The sequence below is a fragment of the Varroa destructor genome, unplaced genomic scaffold (assembly GCF_002443255.2).
Source record: "Varroa destructor unplaced genomic scaffold, Vdes_3.0 BEIS01000002.1, whole genome shotgun sequence".
In the NCBI taxonomy this organism is placed as follows: Eukaryota; Metazoa; Arthropoda; class Arachnida; order Mesostigmata; family Varroidae; genus Varroa; species Varroa destructor.
In genome coordinates this window covers 18,874,309-18,896,550 of record NW_019211455.1, presented here as the reverse complement: position 1 = coordinate 18,896,550, position 22,242 = coordinate 18,874,309, and the positions used below count along the sequence as shown (strand labels likewise).

Here is a 22,242-nt window from a genome sequence, read left to right as displayed (position 1 = left end):
AAAATCGATATTACATCGGTGTTTAATTACTGTCCTACACGTCATTATTCTGCATAGGGCCGAAGTGAAAAATAGGGTATGCTTTGAGAAATCACTGTGGTGGAGCTGGTTTCGGAAACCAATCCTAAACCCTCAGCGCTTTTATGTTTTAAATAATAGGGCCATCACTACCTCGACAGATATGATAAAATCTTTCGAACAAATCCACCCTATGATCGAAGGCTTAATACTCACTTGTTTATTGGGCTCGATGCGACGTGCACTACTGATATCGTGGTGTTCGTTGTGGTCCCGTGCAACGTTTATACAATTTCGTTTGTCTCGTTTACCACCAAGACGCCACCTGCTCTGGCTGAGGCACGTCTTGCGTCAGGTCCTGAATAGAGATCCGGGTGCTAATCAATTGCTCTCATATTGATACTTGAATGATGCCTTAGGTGTTAGGTTAGGTAGCCGAGAGACAAAGAGAGAGAGAGATTGAGGTAGCGAATGGCGCAAGCTTCGCGAAAAACCACGATTTTGACGAGACGAGACGGGCAGAGCCGTTTGAATTCTTCTGTCGTATCCACCTACCTTCTTCCTCTAGAGCATCTGAAGCTTTATTTTTTGTTCGTTCTGAACTTGGTCAATCGATCAAGCCTTGGTCCTACTCTTTTGTTGACTTGTCGGTGTACTGTTGATCGTTGCTGATGTTGTTTTTTTGTGTTACTATGGTTCCTGCCGTTATTGTTGCTCGACGCTAACACAAGTGTCCTCCTCAGTGAAACGGAGCCCGAAATCTGATTAGATCGTTCTGTTCAATGACGATATCGCTGCTGTGAGAACTTTGTTCGTGCAGAAAGAAGACTCGAAAAGATGAAACAAACAACGTACACCTACAGTGTTATATTTGACAAAGCGTATGGTTTTATAGTAGAGGTTGTTCCTGATGTAAGGATCGATTTTGACTGATATCAAACAGCTGAATGAAGGGAATGTATCCTACGGAGCTGTGATTTACCCATTGGTGCGATGCAGCGCTGCGTATGGCTCAGAGTCCGAGTGGCTCGTACTGAGATGGCTTCGCTTAAACAACAAGCCCACTTCGAATGTTCGTTTGGTTCGTTACATGGTTAGTAGCTTGTCTTTCTTAATTAGTTCAATGCTATTAGCATTGAACTAATTAAGTTCGTCTTAAGTTACTGTAGCGGACTTTGCCGCAGACCTTGTTTGTTGTTTTTGTCCTTCTTCTAGCCAGCACTAATTTCTGGCAACGATAGTAAAATAACGCCTGCCATCGATGCGAAGAAGGTAATTCAAAAGAAACGTTTTTATATTTCGTTGTCAGTTTACCCCGTGGGTACCGCTTGATGTGGTGGGTAGCAAAGCTCGTTTGTATCGCGCGCGCGCGCGCGCGTCTGCAATGGGTTCGCCAAAGGGTACAAAATACTTGGACCTAATGTGACGTCTTAGTGTTATGTAAATAGTCGAATATAGGTGAAGGCAACGAAATGCGACATAACTGCTGCAACGTCCGGTATAGGCCAGCGTTTTGTTTACCCTGTGATCGACAGCCACGAACAAATTATTCGTTGACGAGCTATTGACCACTATCGACTATCGGCGCCAATCCCTTTTCGTGCAGGTACTGGACGTATAGCTTTCAGGCGACAAAAATCACTTGACAGACGCTTAGACACTCCACAGTCAACGGGCTCGCCAATTCATTTTCAAGCGTCTCGAGTCCTACTTGCTTATAACTATCAACTTAGTTGTATTAAATTGGCCTAGCGTACTGGCGAAGCACTGGGCGCTGGGTTCGCTGTATGGAAGGCACACCTTTTAGATGTGGGCTTACTATGATCCTACTGAGCTACCTTCAGCGCAGTGGCTAAGAATATCGCGATTATTTTTTGGCTGAGCGCTATCGTGTCCATACGCAGCTGGCTGCAACGTTACTGGCTACAGGGTAGTTGCAATACGGTAGCATTAGCGGCTTTGCTGATGATCATGCGGCGAAAATGGCGGCAAAATGTTTCATTTTTGGCGGTTGTTCGCACATCGTCACCCTTTTTACCCGAACGGCTGCTGCTAACTATGAAATCGTCGGGCTGATCGAATACGACTCTGTTATGTTTTCGTTTCGTGTCACTATCTAATGAAGGTGAAGAGAGGATTGTGCGGTGGCGTGTGATTATCTATCGTACTGGGCATCAAAAAAGAAGATCTCTGTCGTGCGTTATTGGGCCTGTTGTTTCGTACTCGTAGTTATCGTTGTCCTCTGCTCAGCTCGGTTGCTACAGCCGTATAACGCTGAAATAAGTCGATTACATTGGCGTCCAGATAAAACTAAGCTGAAATAGTTGTATTTGAACTTGTCATTTCTGTAGATTAGTAATGATAGATTCGCTGACGATACATAATCTGCGTAAACCAGATAATCTGGTTCCGCTTGTTGTCTTGCGGAGGTTGCTTGATAAACCAATTTACAGCGGAGTGGCAACAAATGCTAATGCTGAATCTAAATTATATGAAAGCGTTTTCACTGATACGCACCACGTCGCCGGCCGAGGGACTTTTCTGCACCGAGCATCACAGGTGTGGGTACAGCCGCGATCGACGCTAGTAATGAGTTTGGCCAGTGCAGATTCTCTATACACGAACTGATACGATGCTATACAAGAGTTAAACAAGCAGGCAGGTATATGAAATCATGAAGATTCAACTGGAGAACGGTGTTGCTTTTCACTACGATAATTCGATAGACGAATTTAAGCGGAACGCACATTAAATAACATAGCGTTTGATGTAAAAGTTGTTTTAGCAGTTGCTGATGTTGTCAACGCTTTTAAATTAATTGAAACTGCTAATTCATCGAGTAAATGCGGGCTATGCCTGATGCACGAAGCCGGCATTATCTGAAATGTCTGAAAGATTTGATATCTGAAAACTGCACGCACGCACGCACGCACGCACGCACGCATGCACTGGCTAGTTCCAAAGTCAGCTGATTAACACAACACACTGGACTATGCTATTGTCGTTATCGTTGCTCTTTTGAGTTGAACAGCGATGTTTTCTTCATTGGTCGCAAGTATCCACCCCGTTTAGGCTGCCACCGCTTGTTATCATTATAAAATCGTTCTATTTATCAACAGTGTTGTCATCGACACTCAAACTGTTGTGGCTGCCGTTGTGTCTAATCAGAACTCGCTCCGAGCTGTCTGAACCGATCGGGCCATTCTCAGGATGACTAACCAAAATGAACTGATCGACCGCAGAACATCGCCGCCATACCAATTGACGGAACGGCGCTGTTGGCGCCTCCCGCAACGAAACCAATGCTGTTAACAGAACCGTTGCCTGCGGGCGACATAATCTCGAGTGGCTGCGCAGCATCGCCACACAGAATGCTGCTGTCCGCGGGACAGCAGCTGTTATGGGCCACCTCAACTACTACAGACTGCACCTATGACGATGGAGGAAGGAAAAAGGATGTTGCTATTTCCCTTAGCTCTTATTCCCGCTGATGCTCAATAGATGGGAGAGAGACGGTGTGCGACGCGCATCGCGCACGTAGCACAAAGCCACGATGGTGGAAGCACCCTGGAGCACCGGCTCGCCGGAGCCGCCAGTACTGGAACGAAGGAGCTTAAAGGAGAAGCAGCAAGCGACTCTAGGCAATAGCTGTTTGTTCTTTCACAGGAAACTGCTACTACTATTCGTCGTCGACAGCGACTGTGCGCTTTCCGGCGTTTTTCTTGCTTGCTTCCTTCCCCCACGCCGACTGCCCCTCACCCCTTAACCAAAAACCCCTCCCTCTTTCCTCTGGTTCATGACGACGGAGCGCTGGTTGAATAGGCGAAATGATATTGCTGGTGGTTGCGGCACTGGTGGCCATAGGAGCAGCAGGGTTGGCCTTTGGAGCGGCGGCGGTTCTGACAGCAACTTTGGAGGCTGTCCGCTTGGGTCTCGGGTCGGGAGCGACATCGTGACCGGTTTGCATTTCCTTTCAGTCATTACATTTTCTGGTTTTCAGGGCCATCTCCTCCCTGTCGTAGTCAGTGCCACCATTATTCATTCACGGACGGCAATAGGCAGCAGTTTGATTGGTTCTGCCGACTACTCCAACGCCATCACGAGCGTTTCCTCCTACTGTTCTAATGCAACTCGAACCCCCCTGTTGACCCATAGTTTCACCCCTTTCTCTCCTTGTCCCATAGGCTCACTAAAGGCATCGAAAGAGGCTCTGTACTCCTGAGAATTTTTCTCGCACGCAGCGCCACATCTCTGGCAACGACCTCTCCAGCAGAGTCGACTGTGTGTAGACACGACAGTCTACGGCCCTCTCCCCACGGATTTTGTGGCAGCAGCAGGAGTGTTTGCGAATGGGAAAGAGAATGCAAGCAGTCAAGTTCTACGCTCAAGGTTCTAAACGTTCTAGCGAGCTTAGCTTTGGTCCCAACACGTATAAACTAGTATTTGGTCATCAATCAAGCTTCGAGCAGACAGGCACGCTCAAGCACACCAAGCATAGAATCCCCAAATGCAAGCCCTACTCATGTTCGGCACTATCGACTGATTTTGGTCGCTTACGAATGCGTCACGACAACCCCACACGACCACGGCAGCTTTGCCAGAAACAGGCCTGAATCCGAAGGGATGTAACATCTACACAGGACACCCATGGAACAGACAAATAGGAGAGGTTTTGCGCAGGCGCAACATGGCGCGATTTCTTTCCGCCTCTTCCGGTTCACCACCATCTGACCATGCTGCAGGCATGGCCTGGCGAATCTCAACCCAACAACACCCTACATCTTCGGGATTACTGCAAGTTCCTTTTTCAACATGGAGAAGGTGTAAGAGATCCGAGGGCCCGAATCGTTAAACAATGATCACACAAGTTAACAGCCAACTGCATTGGTAGCAAACGACCAATTGGCAATCCCTGTGTGTCAAGTATGATTCTATTAACACACCTTGAGCAACAATGCCAACCGTAATAACAGAACAGCAAAAAAATGTCTACATCCGGCTCTACTTCTCTCAAGTATGACTTGAGAAAGCTGGCACCTCTTTCCAGCCAGAAACAGATCGTATGTCTACACTCAGGGACAATTTAGCGCATTGTAGTTTAATAAATACGTTACTGCTACACAATTACACAGAAAATAATGGTACACGAGATGGACACGTATGACAAATGCTGAGATTGTAGCCGATAAACTACAGCAGGCCGAGTTTGTCAGTTGAGTTAAAAGTAAAAGAAGAGAGCTCACACTGAGGCGAATTATCTAGCAAGGATTATTGTTTATATTATATTGTTACAATTGTCTAATCGCTGAGGTAAACCTTAGTTCTAACTAGAGACTGTGGAATATTCAAAATACACACTTATCATGACCTTAGAATACAGGGGGACTACATAGTTGCAAGCTGTAGCTTACGCAAATCGGTTGAACGCTCCCACTATTCAGTAAATAATGTTTTTTTTTTTTCTAAATAACAACCTAAAAGGGAAAATGTATGTAAAATAAAATGCCTAATAAAGATTTCTTATAGAATTGTTTTTAAATTCAAGTCCAGGATTATTAAGAGGTTTCACCATTAAGAGGTTTTCAAGTAACGGATGCTATATTGGGACACTGTTCATATCAAAGTGAGCTAAAAGCTCGATTAGAGATTAGAGCGCTTTTAATTGGTTTTGTGTTTGAGTTTGTTTCAAGGTATAATTAAATGCACTTTCTCAGTTAGTTTTTGTTTTACATTGAGCAAAACCACGGGGAGCTAGCGATAAAGGACAGGATTCGTAAGATATGACTCTCCTTATCTGTGTAAGTGTTTATTCATCGAACTATTCACAACACAGTATTTAACTTGCATCTATTTCGTCTACGGTGCGTCTTTTCGTATTGTCCTCATACAGCGATTAACTGGACTGTGAAAAGTCAGTGTCATAAGTGGTAAACTCCTGGGCAAGCCTATTTAAGCAAACGTACCCGTCAGTTATCTAACCGTAAAAATTGACTGCATAGTTTCTCAGTAGACTTCACCTGACGTAGCTGTAAACGGGAAAAGACTTTTCCGACGACCGATTTCTTCAGACGGTGTCGCCCTCACCGAAGCATCGTCGAAGTTTCACGCGGATGAGGATATTAAGCCAGTTCCACGGGGGCGCCACCAGTTTTAGTCAGCCGAGACGTAAGAACGATTTCAGCACGATGTTGCTGATTTTAATTTTATATTTGTCACTGTCAGATAGCGACGTACTGTATGTACGGCTAGTTATAAGCGAAAGCTTTCAGGCTAAGAAAAATGTCCTCTTTTCCAATATGTCTAAGTTAGACGATATGTTACCATTCTTATGCCGCTAGTCAAAGAGCTACGCAGGCGTCGTCGTTCGAAGCTTGATATTATAAACAAGTTTACCTGGAACGAAGTTTTTATTTACTATTAGCGAGTAGATTAATATTGTACGACGAACACAGTATACTTAGGTAATTTCCAAGATTCCATACTATCGCATTGTCTAAAAATCCGCAGTAGGGGCTAATGATGAACTGAAGAGAAGTCTTCGAGGATCTCCGCAAATCAAACGGTATTTAGTTCATGGCTACGCAGTATTTTTTATTATAATATTAACATGTTTGCTTCAATCAGATGATAATTATAGTAACATTAGTTCATAGGTTTTTTTTTATTGGCCTGATCAATGGAACTGTCGATTAGTTTGCTTTATCTAAATGCATAGCTAGTTGTCCGTAGGTTGTATATTATAATTCAAAGCTCGACCCTGTATCGTAGATAATAACATGAATAGATATAGAACAGGAAGACTGAACGCGTAAGGGAGCGAAATCACAATCTGGTGAAGAACTCTCAAAGAAAAATTGCAAAAAATATAATACAATCAGGCATCGAGACCATTTTAAAAAATTTACTAAAAGTAGGAAAAAAAGATCCTCTTTTCAAGCTTAGTTAGTTACTAAAACACTACCCTGGCTATTTCAAAAATAATGTCTGTTGTCTGATATTGGTCAGATCCAACACGCAACTGGTACGGTCTAACAAGCTGCCAAATTCATATCGATCGCTGGAAGAAAAAAAAGATATTTAACTTGCACAAAAACATCCTTGCACACAAACTTATGCGACTTCTGTGAGTACGGCCAATGCCAATGTACAGATCGACATAATTGCAAGACATAACTTTTGTAATAACAATCGTTTTTTCTAGCGAATCACACATCAAACATTATGCACTCAACAGACTATATATGGTCGTAGGCTTCTGTTCAACCAGATAAGATAGAGGCGATAGGAGACGATGCCTCCTAAAGCCTTACTACTATGCAACAAATTAATTCCTAAGAGATCCGCTGCCAGAATTCCTACCCTCACCTCTGTCGTATTAGGCCTCATGAACCGCTTTCACCAAAAACAGCCAGCGTGGACCGCTTTGCCGCCCACAGACTTGCCGTCTTTAACCTATGCGACGGCAACGAAACGTATGCTAAATTTTACTTGTGACGCCGTCGCTAGACATAAAATGAAACTTACATTAACAATTTTTACGAAAATCTTTTTTTTTTTTTCACGAAACTTCGAACTTTGAACGTAACAACCTGAAACGTGTTTAAATGTCCACGTGTCATCCATCATGATTTGCACGCCGTTGATTTATGCTACATTTATGGTGGCCTCTATTTATGGCACTATTGTTATTTGCACTATTGCCGTTCATTAAAATTAGATGTATCTCCTCATAGGAGTATGGTAAAAAAAAAAAAACTAATAACGTTTCACGTGTTTCGCTCCGAATCTACATATGATATATATTTCAATAATCCCTTGAATCTATCTCAGACAATCGAGAGCACTATAACAAACTCAGTTCTAACATCGGAATCAGCACGAAACTATGGAACATACCTTTTCGTTGGCAAAAGACAAAGTGGACAAGCACGTTCTAAGGATGGCATTCGCCTGCTGAAGTGACCTCTATTTGGCCTCCGGTTATAATCACCGCTACGGTCTGCCTGACCCTATCCGGAATAGCAATTAAAGCATTATTCGTTTAACTAAAAACACCTTATGATCTTTAGTAACGTTTCTTTAGTAAAGTTATTTTTCTTTAGATAACGACGCAAGAGAGTTTCGCGTATTTGTTGGCAGACATCTGGCAATTTGGCCTTTCATAGGTGGTACCACGCAGACACAAAACTACAGCTATAAAAATCGGTCCCCCATTCCTCCTTACACCGGCCTGGACCGCTGACGGCCGGCTGGTCGCTAACAGGAACGACTACTACGTTCCCTATACACAGGACTTATTATTTAGTGTGCGAGACGTAGGTACATCATGGAATAAATAAGAGCCGCTATTATGGATCCTGTAAAATTAAGTTCAGTAAATTTCCATAGAACGAATCGAACCAGCCTTCAAACTCAAACTTCTAATTTTTGGAAATAACTAAACATTTCTCAAACGGTAGCATTATGGTCATATGTATTTATATTTTTTTGCAACAGTTACCCGTATAGTGTGAAACAAATACGGCAGAATGATTTTTCATCAACAAAATGGCCACCCGACCAAAAACTCTTCCGTCATCCGTAGGTCGATATCAACTTGAACGTATAAACGATTTTTAAATTTATAATACCTGATATATAATAATGGATGGAAGACAATCAGCAGTCGACTTCCGTCAAATGCTTCCTAAACCACCCGCTCCGTTGCTTCTATAACGTAAGAGAGCCACAAGGTTAGCGTCGCAAATGGTCACCTTTCCGCCTGGGATTTTTTGTGCTCTGTAAATTCAGCCACTGTTCGCAAGCATATAGGTAGGTACGTTAGCGCTAGGAAGTGTTAGATAGGCTGCTGCCGAGAAGTCACGTAACTAGACTTGTCCGTGACAGGACTCACAGCCCGCACGACGAGCGTCCTTCGTCGATGACAAAAACGTATTTCTTATACCCTCCATAGGCTACGTTATGTCGAGGCATGGAATCGCTTATGCATATTTGATAGCAAAAAATTTCAGCTACGTTTCAACGAAACGAAGAACTGCGATAATATGCTTCCTACAACGGAATAGGCTTGGATTTATTTTCATTGTAATAGGAATTGTTTTCACAGTATATCAGTAATGTTATATAAACAATCGCATGCAGAAGTTGCATTGGGGGAACTCTCATAGACGCGCTGATTTAGCTTTCGCCTAATCTAAACATTATGTTTATCATTACTATTATTTGCGGGTTTCTATTCTTTCAAATGAGGTTCATTGGGATTGTGCCGATTGTCGCAAGGGCAGTTAGCGCAGATCAAACTCAATTGTGTAATTAGCTTTCTAACCGTACTTTTGAAAGAGCTGAAGCTCAGAAAGTTTCTACAGAATGTTAGGTGAAATGTTTCATGTAGAAAAATAAAACATATTTTTAATTCTATGTCATTTCTTAATTTTTAAAATTGGCTCTACAATTTTATCGTAACATATAGTTATAACTTACATATATATATGTATATATATAACTTACAAGTACACTTGGAAGATGCTACAATATTAGAAAATTTGACTGCGCCATTTCAAAGTTTACCACATAGTAACGAGCAGAATATCTAAGCTGTGGCTAACTTTGTATTTTAAGTATATACTATAAAAGCTGTATGAAACGTTTTGTGCCAAAGTTGCTATTCTTATCTTTACTTTTATTAAGCCAAGCGGCACTGGAAAGCCATGTTAATTCAGCGAAACTAAAATACGACTGGCGAAGACAAAAGTTGGCCTAGAGACGTTCCGTAAGATTCAAGCATAGGGTTAGAAAAAAAAACCGCTTAGAAAACAGGCGCTAGCACAATTAAACTAGTTGGTGTATTTCAGAAATGTCTCTCTGCGTCTTTTGTCCAACCGCTCGTCTTAACCTCATCATCTGGCCTATTCTTTACTTCAAACTTTCTTTCTATCTTTACTTTCCCTTTACCTCTTAAATTTGTTTTGTTGGTCCCCCTAAGTGCGTTGTCATAATTATCTTTCCCGATTTACCACTCTCCGCCATATCAACACCTCCGAAATCTGCTCCGTGACCGCCATCAAAACCACCTCTAGAATCCCCGCCTTCAGCGCCTCCTTCCACGACGAAGATTATTGCCTTGCCATCTCCACCGGATCCTTCATGGCCGCCGCTTCAGTGCGCGAGATTACCGGTCCATTGGCGTGTGGGGTAGTGATGTTGTGCACCAACTTAATTACCTGCGTCCGTCCCGAAATTGTGTACGCGACACCGCCTCTGCTACCAATCAAATAACCATGGCTGGCTCCATTGCCCAGAAGTTGCGCAAATACGACAGCCGATAATGCTGTTTCGTTCTCACTGGTACTATCGTCTTCGTGACCACATTTGAAGCTTCCGCCATTGCCACCTCCAAAGCCACCGCTGTAGTTGTCTTTGTGGCCAATTCCGAAACCACCACCGAAACCTCCAAAGTGTGAGCCCCCAGTGAAACCTCCACCGTAGCCACTTCCCAATCCGTTAACGTCGCTATGTCCTCCATCGAATCCACCTACGCCTGCGTCAAAGAAGCCTCAATTAACCACTCGTACAAGAACTGCTGATACCATTAAATAAAAGCGGAATGATCTCATCTTACGCAAGCTAATCAGCGCTAGAGAGCGGATTCTAATAACGATCTACGCAACTGCTTTGATGTGTTTCTGCCAGCGTTGAGCAAGGACGTTCAATTCTATCGCGAGACTTGAGCCTTTAAGCTATTCTATGGCATCTAACCGTCGAAACCTCGATGCAGCGTCAAAACTGAGCTAGCTACTTCATCCTTTAAAACGAATTTTGTTTTTGTAGGGATGATCGGCTTCTTCGGATCAGCGGTGGCAGAAAATGGCGAAAAAATTAAAGACTGGAAAGAAGCCAACAACTGCAGCTATTTATGCATCCACTATGCTACATACAGGCATAATGGATCGAAGCGTATAGAACAGAAGCTAGAATCCCGAGTCTCTCGAGGTCTACAACCCGCCAGCGGTATTTCTAGGGATCAGATCCTTTATCCCTCACATATGCTGTGCGACGATGGCTGCATAGTGAGGCTGCCGTCTATGATTTAAACATCATCGCAGGAATCGTTGACAATGAAGTAACAAGGCGTTTGATGGCTTCTTGCTCTGTCGCTCCGTCTTTGCGCTCTTCATCCTATTTCTAGCTACGTGCTAGCCGGATTTATGAGTGGTAACAGTCCGCATGTAAATGATACAAGGCTACAACATTGGAGGCAATAGAAACTACAGTGACGTAACGGTGGCTTAATACGTCAGTGGCAGCCGTGACATCGGACTGTGTCGAGCTGCACTCATGTGTTTCGTGTGCGTTCGACATGTGTTCGAGCCTGTCGTCAAGTGCGGCTAAGATGTGATGCAGAATGTGAAACAACGAGGTCGTTATGCCGCCCTATGTGGACAACCATAGTTAGAAGCCAGTTCATCATTGCCGAATCACAAGATTACCTCATACCAGATTTAAGTTTGTTACATAAAATTCACAGAAGGTGCACAACGACAGCAATCGAAAACAAAGAAATTAATCTGATCTAGTTTTTATTGTTTACGCCATCGCGGGAATCAGCGCGACAGAAGCATACGTACAATCCATTGACAGATAAAATTAACGATATTTGCTGACGGTTTGAAATATTTAAATAACATGGTCTTATCCCTAAAGGCAGCGATCGTCGTTCAAGTCGTATACTGACGCGGACGGCTTTAACTACGAACGATAAGTGAAGCAAATACGACAACGGCCCATCGGCGCCACTCAGCGCAACCACTCAAGATTATGCATAAGGAATATCATGTCGTCCCTAGGTTACGGTGCACTTGCAGTCAGTCACTGCTGAGCAGTTCGACCATTGCTCAAACGGATCGTATTAAAGGTGGTCGAAAAGCAACGGATGAATGTAGTAGTATTATACTTGCCTCCGTCCCGTAAAGCCTCGATGTTTGTCCTGTCTATGTTTCACCCTTCTTCTGCTGGTCGCTCTTTGATTGATCACGGTTATCGCCGCAGTCTTATCAAGCAAGTGGCCTGCTCAGTTGATAGGCCACCTAAATGGGCGTATGCAGATTTGGTCAGGACTCTCAAAACAGCAGTGGCGGAAGTAATACGGACGAAAGCAGGATACCGAAAACAATGAGGTGTGCAGCAAACAGGCAGATCGAGAGGGCCAACCGGCCCAAGGTCAGGCTGAATAGGAGCTGTTAGCTGGCCCAGTGGCACACTCAGTCGAATACAGCAAGCACTGGGCATCACTGGTCGGGCACCAGCTCACCCGAACGCGTGTCAGTACGCAGCAGAAAACGTCCTGTCTTCTTTTAGAGCACTTGGGTAGGCGGACAGGAAAAAGCAGCAGGGGGAACCGAGATGATGCCAAATTTTGGCCAAGGTGAAATTGATCGAAAGCCATCGTAGATCCCTGTCTTCTTGCTTTCGAAGCAGCGAACGTTAACCGATCAGGACCTTGCCTGGGTCAGTGCTTATATTGACCAATACCAGGCGGCTACCGGCACGCACACTCCTAACCTAACAACCACCCTGAGACGGCAGCACTCCACCGGCCGCAAACTCATCGTTTGCATAACGGATAGGAAAACAATACTGGAGGGCTTCGATCTTTTAGTAGTGGCACAATGGAAAACCAGCTCTCGTTCGTTTTGTCTCTACGACTGTACCATAACTTCCTAGAAATGGAAGGGAACACTCAAGTGTTTCTTACGCCTAAATGCATATATTTTTATGTGTCTGAAGGCAACAGGTTTATGTATCCTGAGAGTCTATTGATTAATAAAAGAAAAGATCGGCTTGAAAAGTTCGTAGGTCTAGTAAGCAGTTAAAGGAATCTTAATACGATTACAAGATATTTTACAATTAAATGCGGATTCTTATAGCATATTAAACGGTGTAATAATAATAAGGAGCTAAACTCGCCGAGGGATTGAAATCGCGCAAACAGAAATCGTTGAGTAATTGAAAAAGTAACTTGAAAGTTAACATGGTTAGCAAATGTGGTTTCATTTATATAGCATTAAAAAAATGAAAGCTTACGCTTTGCCATACCTTCATAATTTGTTGATGAGATGGAGAAATTCAACACAAATAATGAAACCGGCATTTAACTTCCCAAGTAGAAATCTAATAATATTATATTAATATACAACCTGATCCAAATGACCGCTTTATTGTGGAATCCCAAATTACTGATTTACAAAATACTTCCAAAGTTCCGATTCAGCTTTATGGATTAACGAATTTCTTGGAAATAGTAGCAGAACTTAAATATATAGTCAATTTTAAAATGAACAGCACATATGAGTTCATTTTTAATGAACTTGAACCTGAGCCACGAAAGCACATCCCGGTCGAAAAGCAAAAGGTTTATATAAATCTTTGATCAGATGGTCCACGGGGTTTCGGGAAACCGCCAAAGTAGCATGAGATGTCATTTCGGCAAGCCGACGCTGGCAGCAGGCCAAAAGTTATGGATGATCTCCTGCCTCGTTTCCTCCTGTGAGAGAGCACACGGATAACAGTATACCAGTATAGGCATTATGGCACAGGTAGAACCGATAAATACACCGCACTATTGACGATTGGTTGGCGTAGTCTGATGGAACCCAATAGGATACTGTATGTCCACATCCATGAGAATTAAGCACGGGTTCTAGTCGCTAATACCTCGCAGAACCTGTTCTTCGGTAATTGTCGTGAGAGCAAGATAAGGCCCTGCGACTCAGCGATTTTAGCCTGTAATTTCAAAACTGGCTGTTGTATATAGGGCTACGTAAAGTACAACTAAATGAACCTTGCTAATCTATCAAATTAAGCTTTTTTTTTTATTAGCTCTCATGGGTGCTTATCTGATCGATGGCCTGCTTGCGTACGTCGGACTTGAGATGCCTAAAAAATAAAAAACAAACATGTCTCATAAAGTAATACGTAGAATTTTAGTTAACCGGGCATTAGTAATAAATCTAGCCATATCCCGTTAGCGCATTGTATTACTTAATCGAAACTAAGTTACTTTTCGAACGGCCGACTTGGAAATGCGAACTTGGACCTACAAAGCTCCGTGCAGTTACCGGTGCCCGAGTGTTATCAACATATCAGCTAATTAACTTGAGTCCGTGATCTACGTAGCGGCCCGATCTCACACTTATCTTTCACTTATATAAAATAATATTCTTGTAGGTTGCAAAGCCTATTAAACTTCTAGTATATAATATGATGTGAATTCTAAGATGGCTGTATTCTATGGCCCCATCAGCTATGTAACAATGCCCAGAATAGTTTAAAAAAAATTACCGACACTTCTACTCAAGACCTGTGTGGTTTTATTATTGTGTGTGTGTGTGTGTGTGTCTGCATTTTTTGTTACATAGAGAGATAGTTATGATTTATCAAAATGTCCAATCTAAATAATAATTTGTCCATATTATCTTTCTAATCGTTACTTTCTAGATGTTTTTCTTTGTGTCATCAAATGCCGACCCTTAGCACCTCAGACGGCACTTGCCGTCGTAAATAACTAAATTTCGTCATTTAATTATAAATATCAGTCAAATTATTAAATTGTTTTGCTTATAATATTGCCATTCATCCGGAACGCCGCTTATTAATCAGCCGCAGATGTCCACTAGCCGTCGTCGATTAGCTGCCGACGCGTGACATGCGTTGAAACGATGCTCGGACTCACTCTTTTCCTCATCCTTTCCTTTATAATAACTATATATTGTGGGGAACTAGCATTAAAACGAGGTAATGATCTACTGGCCTCAAAACACATGGGAGCCACCCGATGATGACACTGAAAGTATACTCAGTTAATTCGCAGCAAGTAATAGTCACTTATTACAAAAAAAATCAGCCCAAATTAATACTAACTACCAAGGTCATTTAATGTCTTATCGATAGATTAGGCTGACTAATGCGATACGGAAAAAAAAATTGGTTTTTTTCCAACAATGTCCATGTATGGAAGGACGTGTGGGAGCAGGTTCAACGTTGAGTGAATAATATAACGAAGTTCCTTATGCCAACAAGGCCATGGCTAACTATATAATTGGCCTTTAGCAGCGTCCTAGTATTCTGCGTATATTTACGCTGACTTTAAAAAAATCCGGAAGAGTCATCTATAAGGCAAACCTGAAGATCATCGATCGGGTTTACATAGGAAGAACTCAAAGTTTAATCAGATCGGCTCAAAAAGTCGTTTTTGATACACAATCTAACCGCCATTTTAAGAACGAGCATATCAACTGCTAATTAGGACGTTTAGATAAGCTTCAACTGTTAGTCTTTTTCAAGCTTTTTGCAACCTTTGTACCCACTTACCGTTCTGAGTCTTTGCATTTTGAGACCTTTGGCCTGCTATTAGCTCAAAATTCTACCCTTGAACTAATACGGCGCTTTCTGGACCTACTCTGAAAGGGCCGTATACAACAATAGGTATCCATAAGACAGTTGGAAGCAACGTATCTACTCCCAAATAAATACTGAAGAATATCCTTTTTCTTTTGTTTTGTGACTTTGATATGACGAGGTCACCGTATTTGATGACTGTTGCTAACCAGCTTCTCGGGCTTTGACTCTATTCATAGAGTGCAACGTTCTGCGCGTCAAACACACGGACGCGAGGGGAGCGAAAGAGGGGTGCTGTCCGTTCGCTCCCTTACATCAGACGGTCCGAGACTCACTAGGCGAGGCTGGATAGAACGGAATCAGTCTGCGAAATAGTGGAATGCTCAAAGTAGAATAGTGGGAAGTCTAGAAGAAGAATAGCCATATAGATCACTTTTAACTTTAAGGCTTACGATATCTTCCTCTCCGTGCAGAGGTTTTTCGTTTCCTGTATAGACTCCCTGTATGTTTGCCGCTTCGGTATTAATGCCTGTTGATCAAAACCTTTAGTCATAATATTTGTATACTTTTTCATTCATCATTTGGTGGCTCGTGATATGAGCTTTGGCGAAGAGGCAACGAAGAGATAGCACGAGAAGGTTTATACAAAGGACCACCAATGGAAAGCTGCCGTACAGACAACTGTCACTTAACTCAACGATGATTTCAGGGCCTGTGACAAGCAGGAGGTGTGGGTAACGCCAGCGCGAACTCTTTCGAGGTGCCGCGTTGTACGTCTGTCAAGATCAGCAGAATTACCATAAGGGGCAAGGGCGTCAGCGAAATCAGCGAACTCTAAATGACCACAGTTTTTCTACACCAGTTATAAGTCTGGGAACGGTGTAACCATGTAATAGATAACGACGGCGACGGCCGGTCAGGTGGGTACGTGTCATGATTGCTGCCAGCTAACTAAACGGCGACGAGGTGCGATTTGGGCGGGTGAAGCTATTAAGAGGGTCTCCGCGCAGAGTTAAATGCCTCTTGCAGTTTTTTTTTCATACAGTTGATTCAGCCCCATTCTATTTGCTTCTGTCGTCTGCAGGAGAGAGAAACTCTCGCCCAATTTTTGCAGGACCCCACTCTCTGGCTGGGCACTACTGATAAAAGTGAGAGCGATTAATATGGGAGGTAGGGTCGGTGACATCTTATAAAGAATTGAGCGGAAAATCGATCAACGGACAAGTGGGCCACAGCGGATAACTATTGCAGCTATCTCCACTATCACCTACTCGTTGCCATACGTTTGCGTAGTACCCTTTTCAGTGGTTTATATGATGGTCTGCCCCGCAGATTTGACAAATTAGTATTTATGCGTGGAAAGAATCACTGTTCATGTTGAAGGTCTGTGAGTTTGCTGCTGTTGACGTGAGATTTAATGAGTCTCGACTGCGTGAATGGCTGTCAGTACTCGCGTGTGTTCACAGCGTCGAACGTAAAAACTAAAGGTACCTGTATTTTGATGGTATTTACACAAGACGATACACGTATACATCATAAAGACTTGCACAGTTTGCTTAGTCTTATTGTATCTACTCACAAGAAACACATCATACATGGCAAGAACCTGCTTCATGCGAACGTAAATCATTAGAAACCTATCGGAAACTGACATTATTATAAAAGTTAAAAAGTATTTATAATAAACGAGCCGTTTAATAAGAGTACTACAGAACCGTGTCTGGAAATGTAGTCTTCATGCTGATACGCTGCGCACAGTGGAGCTCAGACGTATTTCGCCTTCGTATTCCAGATACAGGTAGCAGTGGCCGAAGGCCGCCAGGGGTCCCTCTTGGGCTTTGAAGGGGTCTAGGACAGCCCGGCATAGGCTGCTCAACGCACGCAAACCACAATACGTCGTAAAAAAAACTATTTGCTGAGAAGATTGCGTAAATGACGACGTCTATATCACTACTACATCAGCACTATACACAGCTAGATATCAAGCTTCAGTAATGTGCTCATGCCAGCAATCTGCACTTCGGAGAATTCGTATGGAGAAGGGTTTGCCGGGGGCAAACTATAGAAGCGTTCGTGTCGCCAAAGATCTCACGGCTATGTTTGCTACCCTTGCTTCGGTAGCCGCTACGCGTTGAACTGCTTCTAGGTGAAGGGCGTTAACAGCTATCTCACATCGTTTGTTTTTCATCATTTCTCTCCAGCAGAAGCAGTCAGGATTGCCTTCTTTTGCTGTTCTCGCACCTTCTCAATCTATGTTAGAAACCGTCATGACGGCTACGGGAAGCCAGTGGCAAACGCTAACGGACCTCGGTCTAGCCAGCTTGGCCGATATAGATGCGTCAGTAAAACTGCAGGCCAGCCAAAGAAGCACCAAGAAGCGGAGATTTCGACTAGCATAAACTGTTCAAGGTCATGTTTTATTCTGGCTGTTCAACCTTAACTGCTAATTAAAAGATTACGAAAAAACACAGCGTACTGGCCACCAGCTAGTCGAGCACTGTGGTTCTTGAAAAAGGAAGTAGCTATATGGTTAACTATACAGCAGATACAAGCGACCGCTCGTTTGTCAGTCTAATCTAGAGCAAGTATGAATAGTCTCAGTAAAGGAAACAATTCAATAGTCAATGGTATACGCTTTACATACGTATGGCAAGGCTTAAATAAGGTCCAGTACATGTACCCATACATACGAGACATCACAATAAACAAAACGCATTGGAGAAGCCCTGGCTTCTTTTATACGTTACTGCATCACATAATTGGTTTTTTTTTTTACATATGGGAAATGTTATCGTACATTTCAGCAGCTGATTCGCGGCTGCTAATAGCCAGTTTTCTCCTAGTGGAACCAAGTTTCCCCGATACAGCTAAGGTACGCGTATAAAGGCCGAAAGAGGAAATCAGCTAGATTCGATAATTTCTAGATTTGCCTCTAATGAATACATTTAATTTTTTAATAATTTTAGTAATAAAACTCACAATCGCTTAGGACAGTCCGTCATATTATCAGGGTGTTCGAAGTTGTCTGGGCGTTGAAACGGAGGATCACAACCGAGAACTTCGTCAGATTATAATATATATAGGCATAGGTTATGACAAATACTGTATACTATAGGACTTTCAGTTCTGCGTACTAAAATGGCAACGAATGAAACTTTTTAAGGGCGTGGGTAATTGATAATCATTAGAGAAACTGATGCGCATGCAGATCAAGATCTGCGTGCCATATGAGAGAGGCAGTTCTCAAAAACACAGAGGGAATTCTGTCCGTAGTTTTACTGAAAGAGCGAGAGTAGCAGTGATCAGCCGAAAGCTGGCTGAATGAAGAAGAATGAAGCTCACATGTTGGTCTTGACAGATACTCGTCTAATGTGATTGTGCGCTCTGCCAACACCTTGAAATGATAATATCATATCAATAACATAAAATTTATGTTATGAATATTGTAAAAAAGGAATCGCTTAATTTAATCGAAACTTTACTCAATCGCGAGAATATCGCTGAAACGACATAAATTTTGCTTAGTAAAAATCGGTGCTTCGTCTAGATAGGATTTCCGCTCTGGTTAATAACCACTGGAACATGATTGTTTCCTTATGTCTTATTGGCCGGTTGCAGACGTCAAAGCGAGAACGTATTACAAGAGATGCCTTCATTTCGTTCAGCTACTCGTCACGATTGTGGAACACATCGATTCCAAACGTACGTAATTGGACAATTACGCGATTACGTCGTCTAGTCGTATTGTGCCAGCCGCACATTCAAAGCAGCGTTCTGGTCTGTGCCCCTCCACGGGCCGATAGCACATATCTGGGGTCAAATCATTCTTAAAACAAACGACAGACACTACAGCTGGGATAGGATAGGAAAAATAAGAAGATATACCAACGTTCAGCCTGACCATATGTGTCTAGTCAGTAATTAAAACGATTGTACGACGACGATAAGACTGTACAGGCTATGATTATTGAACAGGGATAGGTAATATTTTTCGGTTTCGGAAGCTACAACGTAAATCAGCACCCTGCATGCAGGTTTGGGCCTACTTAGGCCACAGTTCCAGAACAGTGAAGTTAAATTACTCGCGAGCCCGTACTGTTCCTGTAAAACTATCTAATCAAAAGGCTAGGTAATGTAGAAAACAGACTATCCGATGTCTTCCTGTGCCTAAACCTGCCGCTGCATGATATTTTGCTTGCGTCAAATCACCCTGTGAAAACTCTAAGGCACCTTTAACCTCCAAGCATTTCGACGTAAATGTGCGACAAATCGTTGCGTCATGGGGTCGGCCTTGTTAACTTTCCACTTTTCCATCAAGCTCAACTTTGAAGGGTATCATTATCGCAGAGAGGTACTCCATTGTTGCCAAGGGTAATGCCACGATTCTTCTTCACTTTGACAAATTCACTGGTGTTTCGGGATGCATTTGCGTCGAATGGTAACTGTCCACTTGTACAAGGCGATAACAGAGGTGCTTTACCACGGCAGTCAAAATGGGATGGTATTGGTGTTATAGATAGGATACATAGACACAAAGATACGAGTAAAAGAGAAACGAGAAGTTAGCTAACATTTCGGCTGTATTAATTGCCGGTTATACAGACAATAGAAGTGGGCCACACGCAATGTCAGCGATGGGGTTGAGTGCAACAGGTGCGGCCCTTAGCTGTTGCAGTGTTTAGTTTGCATTACAACGATGACGTACGGCTGGTAACGTGTTCAGGTATAAGCAATAGAGATTTCATGGACAATATACCGAAATATGATATGATATATATATATATATCATATATATAGATTGACGAATGTATCCTGCAGCTTCGGGCCTTGCCATTGAACGATTGCCGATTGGGATCTAGTTCGTGACAAAACAGAGTCATCGGAAGAGGAAAGCGCATAATTTGCCTATCTTTCAAACAATAGTAACCCCGATTTTCGACATGTTTTGCAACAATTGTTCTTAGAAATGTTTAGGCCTTTAGGCGGTCCAGATAGTTGCTGGTTCATAGGATGGTATGCAAAACGGCACGATAACTTTCAGTTAGTCTGTCTAAAGGATCTCTTTAGATGCTGACGTATCGAAGCCTGAAAAACATGTTCTACGTTTTGTCTTTTTGATTTAATAATAACAGGGTGGCTATTTATCGTTATTTGCGCTAAAACAGTCGATATTTTTGCAAACGACATTGCTATATTTCATATTTGGGTGAAGCCAAACTTAAAAATTGACAGAAGATTACACACTCACACAGTTATACGCCATACGAAACTGGAAGGTAAACACAACATCAATCCAAAGCCTTTTTTGCCTTATAGTCGTCTATTATTTATCATGAATCACTCCACATTAGCATGGTCCCCATCTATTGTAAGGAAATTTATGACACGTTTATGTTACTGTTGTTATATTTTTTTTCGTAACAGAGTAAACGAAAAAAGCTAGGGAGCATGATCCATTGACATATGGTTATGTCCGCCATATATCTAGGCGACGATGGTCACCGACTGCGGTCTCCGTCAACACCTCGTTATATGCGCGATTAGAGTAAGGGAAGGTTCATCACTGAACTAGGCCCACCATTAAACCAGACTGCAACCACATCGAATTTCAATCAGCGGCCTTACGCTGCACGAAGTTACCGCTATGGGAATTCAAATCGTAGAAAAGATTATTTTCCGGTGGAAATTATATTTCTCAGGGTGAATGGCTTTGCCTGCAGTGTGCTAGCTACCTAGCATTTTATCGCTGTCAGAAGCAGCAGTTAAGTTAAATATACTTCTTACCGGAACCGTACCGCACTGATGGTCATTGTGTTGAATTTCGTTACGAAGCCTCTCGTAAAGCTACTTCAATCTCGAGCTAAAGCAGCTTCACGGTACAAGCATATCTATGTACTTATAGGTACATGTGTGCTTAATGGAGGAGTTCTAATGAAATTAGCGACGTTTGTTCTTTACTAGTCATATTCACGCTGGTAACACTTTACTGACTGATAGATTCATACTGTTACTTCTCCCTTAAAAGTTGATTGAAGCTTAGCTATTGCAGTAAGGATAGCTCCCTGTTAACCGATAGGCTAACTGGCTGATTTGTCAGCAGAATTACAGTGTCGTTCAAGGTGAGTGTTAAAATTAGTATCTAATCGACAGTTGCTTCCGTATTTTCTTGGGGTAATATTGGGGTACAAAGCGTCACGTCGAAACAAAATGTTCCAACGTACTTCGAACGACATACGTTATTTGAACAAAAGCTCGATAACTGATACATTGTCTCTAATGGTAAATGATGAACGGGGCTATTTCAGCAGAGAACATTTGGGGGTCGAGGGCTTTTTATGACGTCGGATCACCACTTACTTAATAACCCCTCCAACAACTCGATACAGCAATGTCTAGACAGTAAAACTATATTATCAGTTTTGCATGTTTCCCTCTTCTTTGTGAGCTTTCGATTTTTTTTTAAATCTTTCAACTTTTAGATTTTTTTTTTATGTTGATATATGGCAATTTTATTTGGATGTCTCCGAGGTCAAATATGGCCACCTCGTGTACAGGCGGCTTAAGGCATCCAAGGAAACCTGTAGTTTTTCTGGCACTGAGCCTTTTAACAGAACCTTATATTAGGCCAAAACTAGATTGCGAAGTTTTTAGCGCGGCCAGATAAATCTAAAACCTCCACATATTTCTATTAATTTTCTAGGATGATCAGCATTAAATTGGTGACTCGAGGGTTATTTGAAAGCAAAAACCTAACTTAAAACATCTCTGTGTTTAACTGACGTTCGTCCTACGAGGCAATGTACCTCTTATATATATATATATATATATATA

The 22,242-nt window shown here is 42.5% G+C and overlaps 1 protein-coding gene across 3 annotated transcripts in view; it reads right to left on the bottom strand.

Annotated features, from left to right (window-relative positions):
• The window catches only part of LOC111245186 (uncharacterized), a 101,958-nt gene that overhangs the window by 59,403 nt on the left and 20,313 nt on the right, over positions 1-22,242 (bottom strand). Inside the window, exons 2-8 of one of the 3 annotated variants that reach the window (XM_086979221.1) lie at positions 13,389-13,797; positions 9,970-10,555; positions 8,649-8,811; positions 7,915-8,027; positions 7,384-7,520; positions 6,980-7,075; positions 235-6,411 (exon numbers count right to left, since the gene is read on the bottom strand). The gene's annotated coding sequence lies outside the window, so the exon portion shown is untranslated. Of the gene's footprint in view, positions 1-234; positions 6,412-6,979; positions 7,076-7,383; positions 7,521-7,914; positions 8,812-9,969; positions 10,556-13,388; positions 13,798-22,242 lie in introns of all 3 variants that reach the window. The other 2 variants (XM_086979220.1, XM_086979222.1) reach the window with 2 other exon arrangements.